General features: G+C 38.0%; 1 long non-coding RNA gene across 1 annotated transcript in view; it reads left to right on the top strand.

Moving 5' to 3' along the window:
- Window positions 1-15,343, top strand: part of LOC120298696 — a 112,667-nt gene that overhangs the window by 27,338 nt on the left and 69,986 nt on the right. Inside the window, exon 2 of the long non-coding RNA XR_005554176.1 lies at window positions 2,539-2,605. This is a non-coding gene — a long non-coding RNA (uncharacterized LOC120298696). The remainder of the gene's footprint in view (window positions 1-2,538; window positions 2,606-15,343) is intronic.

The raw sequence follows: 15,343 nt of genomic DNA, 5'->3' as shown, positions 1-15,343 counted from the left end.
ACCAACAATCAAGAATTAAACAATATCCCAATCAAGGAACTGCCAAGCAAGCCAACAGTAAACAGTAAACAACTAAAGAACCTCTAAGACCACCCCTACCAACACTGACAGGGCAAGCCAGTAGAATATAAATTGAGAGCACACCCCACTCCTTAACTAGTACTGATGGATGTTACTAGTTTGGATAATGAAACGTCGGCAAGAAAACAATCAAGCTGGCAGAGCACCTAGGACCCCTCAACTCTATAATTTTCACCTTGCGTGGCCAGTGGACAAAGGAACTGACAATTAGAAAGTTGTTCTCCAACATCTTGAGAGGTGCTAAGTTAGAAAAGCTTGGTGAATCAATGTCTGCCTTAATCCAATCTTGTCACCAGTTTCATTGAACAGATAATTCTTTTTCTACTTTCCCACCTCCCAATTTCTGTATATTTTCTTTCAGCTTGGAAATTCTGAAAAACGAACAATTTCTCACTAAACTCTTGCAGAGCATTGGTTCCTATCCAGAATCCCTTTGATTACCAAAATGAGCTTCTCTGAACATTCTTGTATTCTTCCAGGGAAACCAAACACAGGCTGATAAACCTAAAGATGAAATAATAACATTATAAACTTCAGAGATGAGGAAGGTATTTTTCTGTCAGATATGGAGGGGTTTTTTTTTTTGACAAGCATATTAAAGAGCATCCTTGAAAAGACAGCTAGATTGTCCTTGAAAAACAAATTGAGGCACAATTCTGCCAGTTTTAGTCCAAGCTTGCTGGGGTGATAAACATATCACATTATAGTTGTCTTGGTGCTATAAGAATGAGGTGGAGTGAACATATTTGGCACTGGTTTTCTTCTACTCTTGCTGAGAAGCACTACCCCAACCCCATTTTCCCAGTCCAGCCATCTTTTTCAGCTTATTCAGGGACACGCTTTCTCTGAAGGTCTATCTCAGGGCTTTTCAATCTTTTCACCCATTGTACCACTTTTAGAATATGGCAATATCCGAGTACCACCAGTTGCCTAGCAAGGTGTCAAAAACTTGATGACCAAAAAATAAATAAAAAGGAAAAAAGTGATAAAGTACAGGTAGTCCTTGACTTACAACAGTTCGCTTAATGACTGTTCGCAATTACAATGACACTAAAAAAGTGCCCCCCCCAAGCCACAGCCGAGCAAGACACCTGCCTGCCCACCCAGCAGCGCTCTTCCTCCTGTTCAAGGTTTTCATTGTTGTGAGCATTTCTGTTGGGGATTGGCAGCGGGGGTGAGGTGGGGTGGGGGGTGTTTGGTTTTTATTCCACCCATCTGCTGGGTGGTTGCAGCAGGTTTTGGTCACTTCACATGACCTGGGACACTATGACCATCATAAATATGAATCAGTTGCCAAACATCTGAATGTAAATCACAAGACCCTGGAGATGCTGCAACATTCCAGCTGATCCGCGCTTCTTCTCAGCTCACTGGAAGTGCCAGGATCAGCGCCGAGCTCCAGTTGGAGTTTGGTGCTTCCACTGAGCCCTGACAGCCCCGAAGAAGCACCGATCAGCTGGAAAGCACCACTGATCCTGGTGCTTCTGCTGAACCCTGACAGCCCTGCAACTCTAGCCATCTCTCGCTCAGGCTTGTGCAGTGCTGTCATTGGTTCAGCTCATTCCCCTCCCCCTCTACCACTTTTCTAGGATGGTTGCGTACCACCTGCCAGGTGCCAGTGTACCACAGGTGGTACCCGTACCACTGGTTGAAAAGCCCTAGTCTATCTAGTCTGAGATTTTTGAAATATAATGCTGAGAGTGGAGAACCCATTAACTGTCTATCTCTGAACAGGACAGTATAGACACACAGGTCACAAATCACAGGAAAACTTACTGCCAATACCTTATTGGGGAGATGGTGACATAGGAATGTAACAAACAAATAAACAAAAAATATATGTAGCTCAGAGTTGAACTGCTGGGTCCTTGGTGCTCTCTGAGCTTGGTTGTTTTCTTGCAGACATTTCATTACCAAACTAGGTAAGATCATCAGTGTTAGTAGGGAGTGGGCTTTACTCTCATTTTCTATACTAGTGGCTTGCCCTGTCAGTGTTGATAGAACCACAAGATCACTCCCACTAACACTGATAGGGAGCCACTAGTATATAAAATAAGAGAAAACCTCACTCCCCACTAGCACTGATAATCTTACCTAGTTTGTTAATGAAACATCTTCAAGAAAACAATAAGCCCAGGGAGCATTGAGGATGCCACAAGTTTAAATCAGTATTTCTACATATTAATTATGATATGCTGATTTTATTACATTATATCCTTTTTGTAATGCCTTCTGCTTTTTTTGGCAAAAGACACAACAATACTAGATCAATTTCTTGATTTATTTGTTTTGATCCTTTCCAAGAACTTGCACTTATTGAATACTTGGCAGACATCTTGTACTTTTTTCCTTTTAATGACTACAACACCAACCTGCTTCATTGCTGGAGCTTTGCCTTCAAACAAACAAACAAACAAAATGCTGAATCTATTCTATTCCCTTATTTTTGTATTTTAGGAGCTAAGTTGGCTGTATGTCAAAATATTAATGCTTTCCCTACAGACATGGATATCTCTGGAATCAGGTACGTAAGTGAAATATGCAGGTTCAGTATTATTTCAGACAAAACAGAAGCCAAAATGAGTCTGGAATTCTGGAAAAGAGAAAAAAATAATCAGAATTTAGGATTACAAGGGAAGGAAATGAGTGCTGATCTCATTTTGTGAGTTCTTATCAGACTTTCACTATGCTATTTTCCTGGATTAAAATTGGAGGGGAAAAAAATAACATGTGGTGATCTGCCTAAAGAAACCCCCAAAAATATAGAAAAATAAAAATAAATCAAGCTTAGCATACAGCTTTCATCAGAGTTTGACAGCAGTAGGATGTATTTCAGAGTATAATGTATCAGTTATATCTTTTTTTTACATGTGTAAAATTGTATAAAATCACAGAATATGCAATAGCTGGTGTTTGTTCCAGCAAACAGTAGAATAGGCAAAAGAAACTGAACCTCTAGTATTTTCTAAGGAAACATGCATTACTGCATTGTTATAGATTCTATATATATCATTATTTAAAAAAAAAAAAACTTTTGACTTCCTGAGACAGAGAATTAGCCTGGTTGGTACCTGCACTGGTGAGAGATAGAAAATCCCTAAACTTGCATATTTAAGCAATGACATGAAGCACATTATAAATAGTTTTTAATCATTTTTATCAGCCTATTCAGAAAAGAGACATGCAATACTGGTTTTGTCAAACAACAACTGCAGCAACAGCAATATTAAGGTTAGCCTGATTCATTTTGCTGCTTTAATCAGGACAGAATAGGGCATTTCCTCTCAAATTCAGTGTATAATATCAAAGAGCAGCCAAGTTATCTGAGCATCAGGCGAAAACCCCAAAGCATATCTTCTTCCAGAGAAGATACAACAATATCTGAATGGGCTTTTGCCCTTTAAAGACACTTTAAAGATTTCTGTCTATCGGACCAGATCTTACAGTGTTGGTCCCCTCTATTAAACAATGAAGAGTTGTGTTTTCTCAGTTGTGACCTTTGCTTCTGAGATCTGGAGGGCCTTGTGAAGAGGCTGTGAAGAGTCAGGATGCTAGATGAGCCCATTATCAGTTTGGTTTGTTTGTTGAGTCTGTTTATATAGCGCCTTGACCGTGGAAAGGTCTTTGGACAACAGTGGCTCCCTCAGCTAGGATCCAGAGATGAGAATCAGACACGATTGGAAGGGGAAACCTTTATCTTTTACTTTTATTTTTGGCTATTGTATTGTGATTATTTTGATCCCTGTTTTTTAGCTTGATTTCTGGAGGTTTTATTATTCTGTTGATTTTGTCAACTGTTGTTAGCCAACCAGAATTCATACGGAAGAATATGCAGCCATATCAAATTTCATAAATAAAAAAAAATGACAGGTCTCTTTGATGCACTCTTCACATGTCTGGACCTTCCTCTGTTTTTGTTTTGAACAAGTGTGTTTGCTCTTTTCCCCATTCTCTGCTTATCGTGTCTACTCAAATGTAACCTCCTTATTTAATCTACTGATGTTTCTTGTATTCTAACAAGATGGTTAGTTTTGTGTATGGAACTGGAACATTGCATTCTAGATTAGGGCAATAGTAGGTTTGGATGCAAAAGCAAGCAGACAAATCTAATGGTAAATACAGTTATTGTTCCAAGGCTTCGGTCTATCGCCGCAGGCAAAAAGGGGATATATGCCCCAATGAGCTATAGTTAAATATAATTTACTTACATATCTTTGAAAATCCTTATCATTAAGTCTCCTTCGAGTTAAAGCTGATTCCTGGTGACTTAATGGACATGTGCACTTAGATTTTGTGGTGACAACATAAAAGTAGATTGTGATATCTTCTTCTAGACTTTTTAAAAACTTCCCAGTCTAACCTGTATTAGAGTTCTTTCTTAGCTTTCGACCCCAAACAAGGACATCCAGATGATATTATTTCTTGAGGTCCTTCTTACAGTATCCAATCCCAAAGAAGAATATATAGCAGGATATCAGTGGGCAAATTTGTTCACATCTGAACTGAGCTCCCTTTCCTTGGAAGCAATATAATAAATATAAATAGGATCCACAAGCAGATGAATATTTTCACATGCATTGGGCCTTTGAGTAGCTCAGTCCTAGTACTAGCCTCAACCTTGGAATAAAAATATAAAATGCTTTCATTTACTGTAATGTTCACATCTGTCGCTAGAGGGAGGGCAACTACATAGAATTAAGAATTTATCTTCTATGTAAAGCAAAATCACGGAAGACTTTTTATTCTTGTCTTGTCTGAATGCTGTACAAAAAGCAGAGTTTAGTAGCTGAGCAACACCCTATTATAAAAGGGAAATTCCTGCTTCTAACTTGGAATGTGATGGGAAATTTAAACTCATTTAGGGTTAAATGCTTTCAGCTATATAGCTCCCCCACACTGTCAATCAAAAGTTATTAGTGTGATTATCCTAGCTTCCCTTCCTTAAATGAAAAAAAAAAAATAGTAGAGACTGAAGAAAACAAAAGAAACATTTCATTTTTCTGCACCACCCATAGAATTCCATCAATGAGATGAGATAATAAGAATTTTATCTGGAAACATCTAAGACGATCATAACTGGTCTTTGAAGGAGGACAGACTTTTAAACTCCTTTTCAAGCATGGAGAAACGGTCATGTCAGATTGTACATGATGGCATTCCTAAGGAGGCTAAAAAATATCTCATTGTATAAAGCACTGCAAGTTATCAAATATACCTTAATTTGAAACACCAATATTCACAATGAGAAAAGGTTCATGAGAAGAATTGAATAAAATCATCTGTGCTCTGATAGTATTTCCTAGAGCAGCTTCTACTTGTTCTTCCGCTTGGTGGTCATTTCTTAAGTTTTATCTTCAGATGCAAATTTCATAATTTAAATATGTGCCATAGGAAAAAATACTTCTTTTCATCTGTCCTGAATTTCTCAGCAACATACTTACTCTGATCAATAAGCCATTAAAAAAAACATTGGTATGCTAATACCATGCAAATATCAGTTACTACAATTAAAAAAGAGCTTATTTCTTGGAAGATTTGCATTTTAAATACTTATATCAAGGAAATTTACAGTTCTAAGAATAAGAGCAGAGAGTTAATGCATTTTAAATGTAAAGGGAAAGATGATTAGAAAATCTCCATTATATTGCAAAATATAAATAATATTTTTTCTGCAATTGCTAGCAAACTGGAATATTGCTCTAAAAATATAGCAGTATAGAAGACAGGATATTTAGTGATTCATATGTATAAGACTATCAGCTCACTGATTTAAATGGTAAGTTGCTATTATTTTAATCTTAAGTATGTTATTTTACATGACACTTGCTTACATTTTAATGTCACTGTTCTTGTTTAGGTAGATCATTTCTAAAGCTTTCCTTTTTTAGTTTTTAACCATTCTAAACAGTGTAGCATTCTTATCAAATGTAGTTCTTTCGTTCCAAGGATTGTTCATTTAATATTTCTTTTTTGTTCAGTTACTGAGGTATAAGGAAACTTCTCTTATCTTATGATTACCAAATTTTCTGGGCACTTTGACAAATTATTTTATCAAAAGCTTTTCAGAATGTTTGCTGGATTATTCCTAAAACTGGCTTATTTGTTGTCTACTTCTACTACCGCTAAATGTTTCAGAGAAATAAAACTTAGTTTTGATGAAGTTGTGATTATTCATTTCTATATCTGATGGTTTTATTTAAAACAGCACTCTTCCTATATTTATCTCTAGATAGAACATATGCTGAACAAGTTGATCTTTAATTTTCTAAAAATCCCTATTTCAGAATTAATGCGATGTGCTTTGGTTATAGAGGACGATGCTAAAGATATGTTGCAGAAGGATTTTTAAAAAAACCCACAGAAACGATACAAGCTTATTTATGTTTGTCTGAAACTTATTATGGAGTCATATCCAGGAAGACAGAAGGCTGCAAATCTCAGTATACCTATTAGAGTATAAGTGATGTAGAACTCAATAAACAAACATGCCTAGCACTGCAGTAATGCTATGCTTGGATTATATATTGAAGCCATCTACTTTCTCATGCTTGGAAGTAAATTATCTAATAAAGTAAACAGAGCAAGACAGGAACTGTGCTACATTCATGCTGCCATTCACCTCGTGTGCAACTCCTGAAAGAGCTTACATATCAGTAATCCGCTCTATGATAAAAGGTATATACTGTAGGACTTGCAGGCTTTTTCACAGTTAAGTAAATGGGCACTTCTTCTATTAGTGAGACGTATAAAGTGAGAATTGGCTTTGGGACTGGTGTTTTTTTAATTTGTATCAATGGACTCTGGACAGATGAGTGAAGGGATGTTGATGATTTAAAGCCTGTCAGGGTGGTAAAGTCACAAAGTTCTAGAAGGACCTCTCCAAACTTGAAGAAGAACACCCTTATACAAATCTGTGGTAAGACCTCACCAGAAGGAATGCCGACAGTATTTGTTTTCAGATTCTTCAAAAGAATACTGCAAGCTTGACAAGATGCCACGACAAAGTGGTGGTGAGGGGGGACAACCAATGGTTAGAGACCTACCATAGAACATTCTCCTGTGGCATGCCAGCTGGATAATTCTAGGAGTCCACACATCTTAAAGCTGCTGAAGTTGAGAAACTGCCCTATGGAATAAAAAAAAGAAGAACCTGAAATGAAGAAGGATAACTAGAGTAAGGTGAAGCAGCAGATTCCCAGGAAAGAGAGAGCATATAATAAGGAGAAGGGTAAGATAAGAGGCAATACAGCCCACAGCTAAGATAGCAACTCCCTAGAATGTCCCAGGGTAGAGTAGTATTAGTTTAGTCTTGCAAGTTTCTGTCTATTGGGTATGAGCAAATAAAGAAATGAACTTTGGCTGTGGCTGCCAGCAAGGAGAGACATAGTAGAAGTATATAAAATCATGTGTATGGAGATTCTCAGTCATCCAGGTCATGGTTGTCCCAAAGGTGCTTTTTCAAGAGGCAACTGGAGTTTCTTGTTTTTCTTTGAAGATGTTTCGCTTCTCATCTATATATAAAATCATGCATAACCTGGAGAGAGAAGCTTCCCCACAATGGCAAATGTCTCAGAAGGGACCCTCATTAGTTTCTTGCATTGTAAAGGTGAGGGTGGGAGAGAGATGTACTTTTAGACTTGCAAGATTCTGTTAATGTCACACTACCATAAAATTAGTACTAGTACTTTTGGATGTGGTTCTTGTCTGGTTGTCTGGCCACAAAGTGGAAGGACTGGACAGTCTCACTGAAGATCAGGTCAGCTAGGGCTACTAATACTGACAACTCTTTTCTACTTACTGTATCAAAGGCAGCAGGCCTTAAATACTGATGGACTGAGATGTGCTAATGGAAGGGACTATTGCTTTCTAATCCCAGAAGGTGAGGTTTTTTTAAAAATGCTTTCAGCTTTAGATAATGCAGAATGCAGGATTAGATGGTCCTACAACCTTGGGCTCTACTTATAATCTTACATTCCTATGTTCAAAGTTCTGTATTGCCTAGACCACTGGTTCTCAACCTTTTTAATGCTGCGACCCTCAACCGGTCGTAAGTCGAGGACTACTCAACTGGTGCAGCACTGTTTGCAGAATGGGACTTTTGGCGGGCTCAGCAGGGCAGAGACAGACTGGACAATTCCTATTGGCTTTTGAAAGCCAATAGAATTAGACTCTATTCAAGAGAGTCTATTCTATTGGCTTTCAAAAGCCAATAGAATAAAAGGGAGTAGCACAGCTAAGGAAAAGGGGGGAAAATGGCGGACTGTGTTGTTTGGCGACCCCCGTGAAATAGCCATTCGACCCCAAATGGGGTCCCGACCCACAGGTTGAGAACCACTGGCCTAGACACAGGTATTATTTGTATTTGTACATATCTACTCAGAAGTTATGTATAAGGTAAGAGACACCCCAAACAAGACTGCAGGTCTTCCTGGATAAGCATTCAATCAACATAGTTAGGTTGTCTAAACAGGCCTAATGTGTGTTTCACAGTTTCAAAATTAAAATGGAAAGTTTTATGTTTTCAATTTTCTTCAGATATATTTTTATATTTTCATCCTTAGCACAAATGAAGCAATTAATTTTTTTTTAAAAAAATCAAAATGCACATGTAAGATTGTTTCCAAACATGATGTAGTAATAAATCCATAATAGAAAATATAGCAGATTCCTTCATGATTTAAAAAAAAAATAAAGAAAACTGTCCACAGGCTTGAATTTGATAATAAGATGATGCATGGATTAATTTCCAAGAGAAAATGGAACAATAAGCAGAGAATCTGAAGAATATGTATCATCTATATGAAGATGAAGGTTAACACAAGAAGAGCTTAGATGGAGCCTAAAGGATGGTACATTCCCCATGGAAGCTCGTAAACAGCTGTTTCCTCAGAGACAACAGGAGGGAAAGAAAAACTAACAGTGAGGATGCTTGGAGGATGAATTTCCATTTTCAGAGCCTGAAGTACAGGCTGTGGTCCGAATCACAGGTGGCACTTAAAAAGAATTGCTTGAGTGAATCAAGTCTGTAGTTGGGAAAGGTGGTGTAGCTGGCCAGAGGCTTAGAGGAATAAAGGCAGTGGTCTGGAAAAGGAGATGGATTCCAGGAAGGACAAGTGCCTCCAAGGAAGGTATGCCAAGATGTTTCTGGCTATGGAGCAGCTGGCATCAAGGGCTGATACAGACTGGGCAGCCCATGAGGATCCTAATTGCAGGACAACTGCTGCCTTCATAATCACTGCGACAGAAGCAGTGCAGACCAGAAGGCACGGAGAGGGCCTGGCTGAGGCTTCTGCGGATATTGGATCCACTGCAGTTTGGCTTTTAAGAAGTATATAAGCTGACAGATGCAAGGATGAAGGACGCCTTCATAAGCAAGAAAGGACAGAAGTTAGACTGATTCAGGCAGAGCAATGGCACTGGAGGGGCAGAATTCATACTGGCAGATAAAGGTGTGTAACAAAGGCTGATGGAATGTCATAATTTACAGGTGGCTTTCTATATTGTTTATGGTCTCTATAGCCAGTTATATGCAAAAAGCGTATTCAAATAAGAATGGGAACAAGACTTGAATGTCCATGCATATAGACCTTTCAGCCATGTAGGAATCAATGAAACCAATATGACCAGAACTATTAGTAGGCAATAGCCAGGATCTTCAAATGCTAACTTAAAAGCAAAATCCCTGTTAAACATTGTGGCCAACGTGACAGCTGAGATCTTTAGAATTATAACATCATTAGTGGGTTTTTTTTTGGCAGAACATGTACATCATAGATCAATAAGATGACAAGGATGCTAAATTTTGGGGTAAAGGGTATGTGAAGACTTGCTTGGCACAAAGATTGGCATTGCTCCTATTACTTTTGATTATTGTAACTTTTACTACATACATACATATATACAGTGCTTTTTTTGTAAAGAAGAAAGGTGCCAGAACTCACACACTTCATACAACCCACCTTGCCTACTTTACAAGGTTCCATCCAAAAAAGGTTCTGGAACTCCATTCTGGGCGTTCTATGACAAAAAAGCCCTGCATATATAATATTGCTATTTGTTAGCATAATGTCATGTGACAGGTGGCACTGTGACAGATGGCAATGCCAACCATCTCCATTGTTGGGGTAATCTCAGGAGCACACGGATGGTTGAGAAGAAAGAGGCAGGAGTTCCAGGGAAGGAGTGTGGTGGGAAACTATGGGCAAGCGCTTGGAAACATGGGAAGCTGGCAAGGGCAGTGCTGGGAAACTTGGTGGGTGAGAGGGATTCTTCGGAATATTAGATCCCTGGGACCTCATACTCCATAATCGGGTTTCTTGGGAGAAAAAAACGGCGAGAGTGACTTATGAGTCAGTTACAATTACAAATGCGTTTTGGGACCTTCCATGCTGGCTTCTTCATTGATTTTGCTTGTAGGAAGCTGGCAGGGAAGGTCGCAAAAGGAATCATGTGACTGTGGGGATGCTATAGCGGCCTCAACTTCGTACACCAGTTGCAAGTCCATTTCCTTTGATGTTATTGCAATTTAGAATGATTGCTGACTATGTGGTTGTAAGTCAAGGACTACCTGTAAAAAGCATATCTATAGCATGATCATTAGCAGATTTTTTTTTACAAAAGTTAACAAAATAAATAGGTAGATAGTAAAAGTTTTTTTTTTAAAAAAAGTTAAACTGGTAGATTTATCTATGAGTACATTACTGTCATCCCCTTTCCTAAATTGCCTTTTTCCCCCTTGGAAGCCTGATTCAAGGAGTGAAATTCTAATAAATCATTGATTATGTTACTGTGGGAAAAAATATTGGAACTTATGTGAACACAACCACATGACTTCTTTACTATCTTTGCTTCAAAGAAGTAGCATCCATTTCAGCTCCCAAGGAAACCTGAAAAGGGATATGGCTGCTTTAATGAACAGTTGAGAAATGTACATTTTCCAGGTAATTTTTGAAAAAGTACATAATTCATTGTACATAATTCATTGCGTGCTCCTGATAATAAGAATGCTTCCAGGTTTCAGCACTAGGAGTCATCATCAAAAGGCATTTCAGAACTATTCTGTTTCCCCCCCCTTTGAAAGTTTTTTCTAAAAAGGTCAGAACAGTGGAAAAACCTGAGAGAGTTACAAATAGAAGATAAGGCCATTTGCATTGTGATGAATAAAGCAGGGTGCTTGTTTGATAACAGCTTCAACTGAAGAGTTCCCTAAGATTAAAAACAAGGTTTATGATGTACAATTACAATTCATATAAATATGAAATTAAACTGCATATTAAGTGATTATGTTTGTCTCTTTCTTTTTAAATTAAGAGTCCCATCAGGACAACCGCCCCCCTCTACTTTCCTGTAAATTGCCAGATCCCATAAGAATCTCTCAACAGGCAAGAGTGTGATACTCTTTCTTTCTAGTAGACCTTCATAGCTAAAAATATCTTCCATTTGATTGGTAAAAGCCCCCTTCAATCTGCCTCATATATCAAAGTACGTGAAATCATCCAATAGCATTCACACTAACAACAGCGTATGGTGCAACCCTATTGTACACAATAGGGTTTGGAAATCTCATGAGATTTTCAAGTCTTGAGTAATGTTGGTGATATTTCCCATATTAAATCAGATTTTGAAATTTACATATGAAATTGAATGCAAAGCTGCTGAAATCAGATTTGGTACTCTCATCAAATCTGAGGCATTTAATTAAAAAGATACCCATTTTCAATAACATTGTAATGCTGGATGCCAACAACTGTTATTGTAGATGTCCTGGTGCCCATAGGGATTATTTTGCCAGTCCTGCATTAAAAAAAATCATATTTTTTTTCCAGAGAAAGACAAGCCTATATGATGCATGTACTGTTTGGAAACTACTTAAAGTATATTAAATCACACTGTTCTAAAAACTGTATTGGTTATGTCTACTACTCATGTTTCTTCTGGTATTTTTGCATTTCATGAATATCCAGAAATAAATAAACCACTTGTAAAATTGAAGATATCTAATGGAGCTGAACATTGATTCACCCATTCTTCTGAATTCCTGATTTCTTTCTTCTTGGTGGTTGCACAGATGAAGATGACAAATGAGATGTTTCCATTGACTCAAAGCAAATCTGAATTTGAGAAGATATGACCATTTCGTGTAAAGCAACCTTTCCCCAACCTGATACCTTCCAGATACATTAGGACTTCAATTCCCAGAATTCTTCAACTCAACTCCCCCAAAAGGTGTTGCATCACTGGAGGCTTTTAAGAAGAGATTGGGCATCTATTTGTCTGAAATGGTATAGAGCACAGCTGTCAAACTCAATTGCGTCACATGACATATCGTGACGTATCATGAGGGGTTTTTGCCTTTGTGGAGCTGGGGTGGGCGTGGCCTGCATGTGACACATCTGCCCTGTGGGCCGCCAGTTTGATGCCCCTGGTATAGAATTTCCTGCTTGAGCAGGGGGTTGGACTAGAAGACCTCCAATGTTCCTTCCAATTCTGATGATGATGATGAATTCCCAGGGTGTGTCCTGATTCTGGAAGTTTAAATCCCAACAACAATAGCTGCAGATCAGTACATCCCTATGTGGATATAGCCACTCTTTTGTAGAAGAAAGAAATCGTACTTCATATTGCTGCAATGTGTTTGTCCTTTGATGTTCATGTTCTTTTATAAGAAAACCGTTCTGTCAGGAGCACATGCAGTTTACCACTTGCTTTTTTGACAAGACTGACTTATCTTGTGGCACTGACTTTGCTCTTAATCAAGATATTCCCCTGTGGTGTAGCCTGTCTGATAGCCGGGCCAATAATATTGATTTTTAAGTACTGCAGCATGGCTAACATTTTGCTTTATGTCGACATTTTCTCACTGTTGAGGCTTTCTTTGCCAGAGAAAGCAGGCAGAGATTCATAAAAAAGAAAATGCATGGTAATATGCCAAGATAGCGAGCTTTTTGGCATTTCCATTCGATGCTGTTGAGGTATAATGACACATATTAGTAGGTCTCCTTTTGTAATGCGGTTCTCATATTTCATAAACTGGGGCATATAATTTATGTAAGGATTACAACCAAATCTATTTAAGGCACTTCTGGTTTCTGACCCAGGGCAGCTCTGGAATCAGCATGGATCTATTCTTGCTGCTTAATCTCTGAGACCACCAATTTAAAGGCAGAGGGGTTCCACCACCCCCACCCCTGGCTTTTATCTATTCCAAAGATATTTGTGGTTCATTCTCTCACCCCATCCCTTTTCTTTCTTCCCAAGGAAAATGGTAAAGTCTGTGCCTATATGCATGTGTGTGTGTGTGTGTGTGTGTGTGTGTGTGTGTGGCATATATATGGAAATATGCAGGTAGTCCTTGCCTTACGACCATAATTGAGCTCAAAATTTATCTTGTTATGTGAGACATTTGTTAAATGAGTTTTGCCTTATTTTACACAGTTGTTAAGAGAATCATTGCAGTGGTTAATAACTCAGTTGTTACGTGAATCTGGCTTGTCTCTTGACTTTGCTTGTCAGAAGGTGCAAAATGACTTTGGGACCCAGCAACGGTCATAAATATGAACCAGTTGCCAAGCTGTCTGAATTTGGATTATGTGACCATGAGGATGTTGCAATGGTCTTAAGTGTGAAAAATTGTCGTAAGTCACTTTTTTCAGTGACATTGTAACAACGAACGGTCACTAAATGAACTGTCGTAAATCAAAGACTACCTGTAGTGACAACATTGCACAAAGCCAGAGAGAGACCTGATTGGGCAACTAGTTGAGGGCAGTAGATTTGCAGAACTAATGAATAGTTTAACATGCTAGGAGTAACATTTTAAAACGAATGTGCCTTGAACTTATTTGAAGATAACTCCCACTGACTTCAATATGGTAAACGGAAGGATTGCAAGAACCTTACTTTCAAATCTGTCAGTGTCCATTCCATAAATTGAATCTCTTTGTATTATTTCTGTTTGTATTATTACCTGTTTCATTAGGGAACAGTTAAACCTCTACAGTGTATAAGGATATTGCAAGTAGTTGCATGTTTCATTCGGAGAAAGAATGACCCATTTCTTAGTCAGGGCGATTGCAGGTGCAAGATTTTCAAAGCTCTTTTTTGAAACATTGAATTTTTAAACATTTCTTAAATATCTAAACATTTAAAGATCTGAATTCTGCTGAAAGAAGATTCTTTTTTCAAATGTACAATTGTGCTGAAGTTCTGAAATGCGGATACAGGTTTTCAAAATATGCATTTTCAACCGTGTTACAGCTGTGATAGCTTTCCCCTTCACAACATTCAAATATATCCTGAAATTTTGCTGAATGTTACAATAATGTTTTTGTTATTGATCAGTTGCTAAGTTATGTCCGATTCTTTGTAACCCCATGGACCACAGCATGCCAGGCTCCCCTATCCTCTATTGTCTCCCAGAGACAATGTCTGCCAAAATTCATGTTGGTTGCATTGATGACACTATCTAACCATCTCATCCTCTGCCATTTCCTTCTCCTTTTGCCTTCAGTCTTTCCCAACATCAGGGTCTTTTCCAATGAATCCTCTCTTCACATTTGGTGGCCAAAGTATTTAGCTTCAACTTCAGAATGTTTCTATCAAGACCATTTATTTCCCAGTCCACTTAGACAATTCACTCCTCAGATTTTTTTAATGTAGTCATAAGGAACGGAAAAGACGTGTGTGAGAGAGCAGCGCTGTTTATGAAATTCTAATTTCTACTGAAACATAATTGGGGAAAACTATGCATACATAAAAAAGATCAGCTCTGAGCAGAAATGATTGTAGATATTTAAAAATAGTATTTTTTTTCTGCAGAAACCTTTTTGGAATTTGGCCAATTGGTTAGGATGTGTGAGAAAGGTATAGATGCATTCACACACAAAGACATGGAGCATATAAAGCAGCTTTCATCTATAGGCTCCTCATTTAGTATGTGTTCCTACATACACTACCAAATCACCACTGATAAGTTTACTTTGCCAAAGTTCATAAGTAGATATCAGTTTGAATTAGCTTCGGTTTTCCTCGGAGATATGATAAATAGCAAAATTAGTAGTTTAGTAATACATTAACTTTTAATGAGAAAAACAAGTGCAAAGAATGTCTGTACTAAAAAGATTTTTAAAAAGGAGATAAGGTTTTTCATCCTTCCTCAAAAGCTTCTTTCCAGTTTTGAACTTGGAGAAAATTCCCCTGGATACTAATGAAGTTACTGCTTAAGCAGCCTTAATACTACCTAGTGCATGCTACAAAGCAGCTG

The sequence above is a fragment of the Crotalus tigris genome, unplaced genomic scaffold (genome assembly GCF_016545835.1).
Source record: "Crotalus tigris isolate CLP2741 ecotype Arizona unplaced genomic scaffold, ASM1654583v1 scf7180000024119.3904262, whole genome shotgun sequence".
NCBI lineage: Eukaryota > Metazoa > Chordata > Lepidosauria > Squamata > Viperidae > Crotalus > Crotalus tigris.
This window is presented reverse-complemented; position numbering and strand designations above follow the sequence as displayed.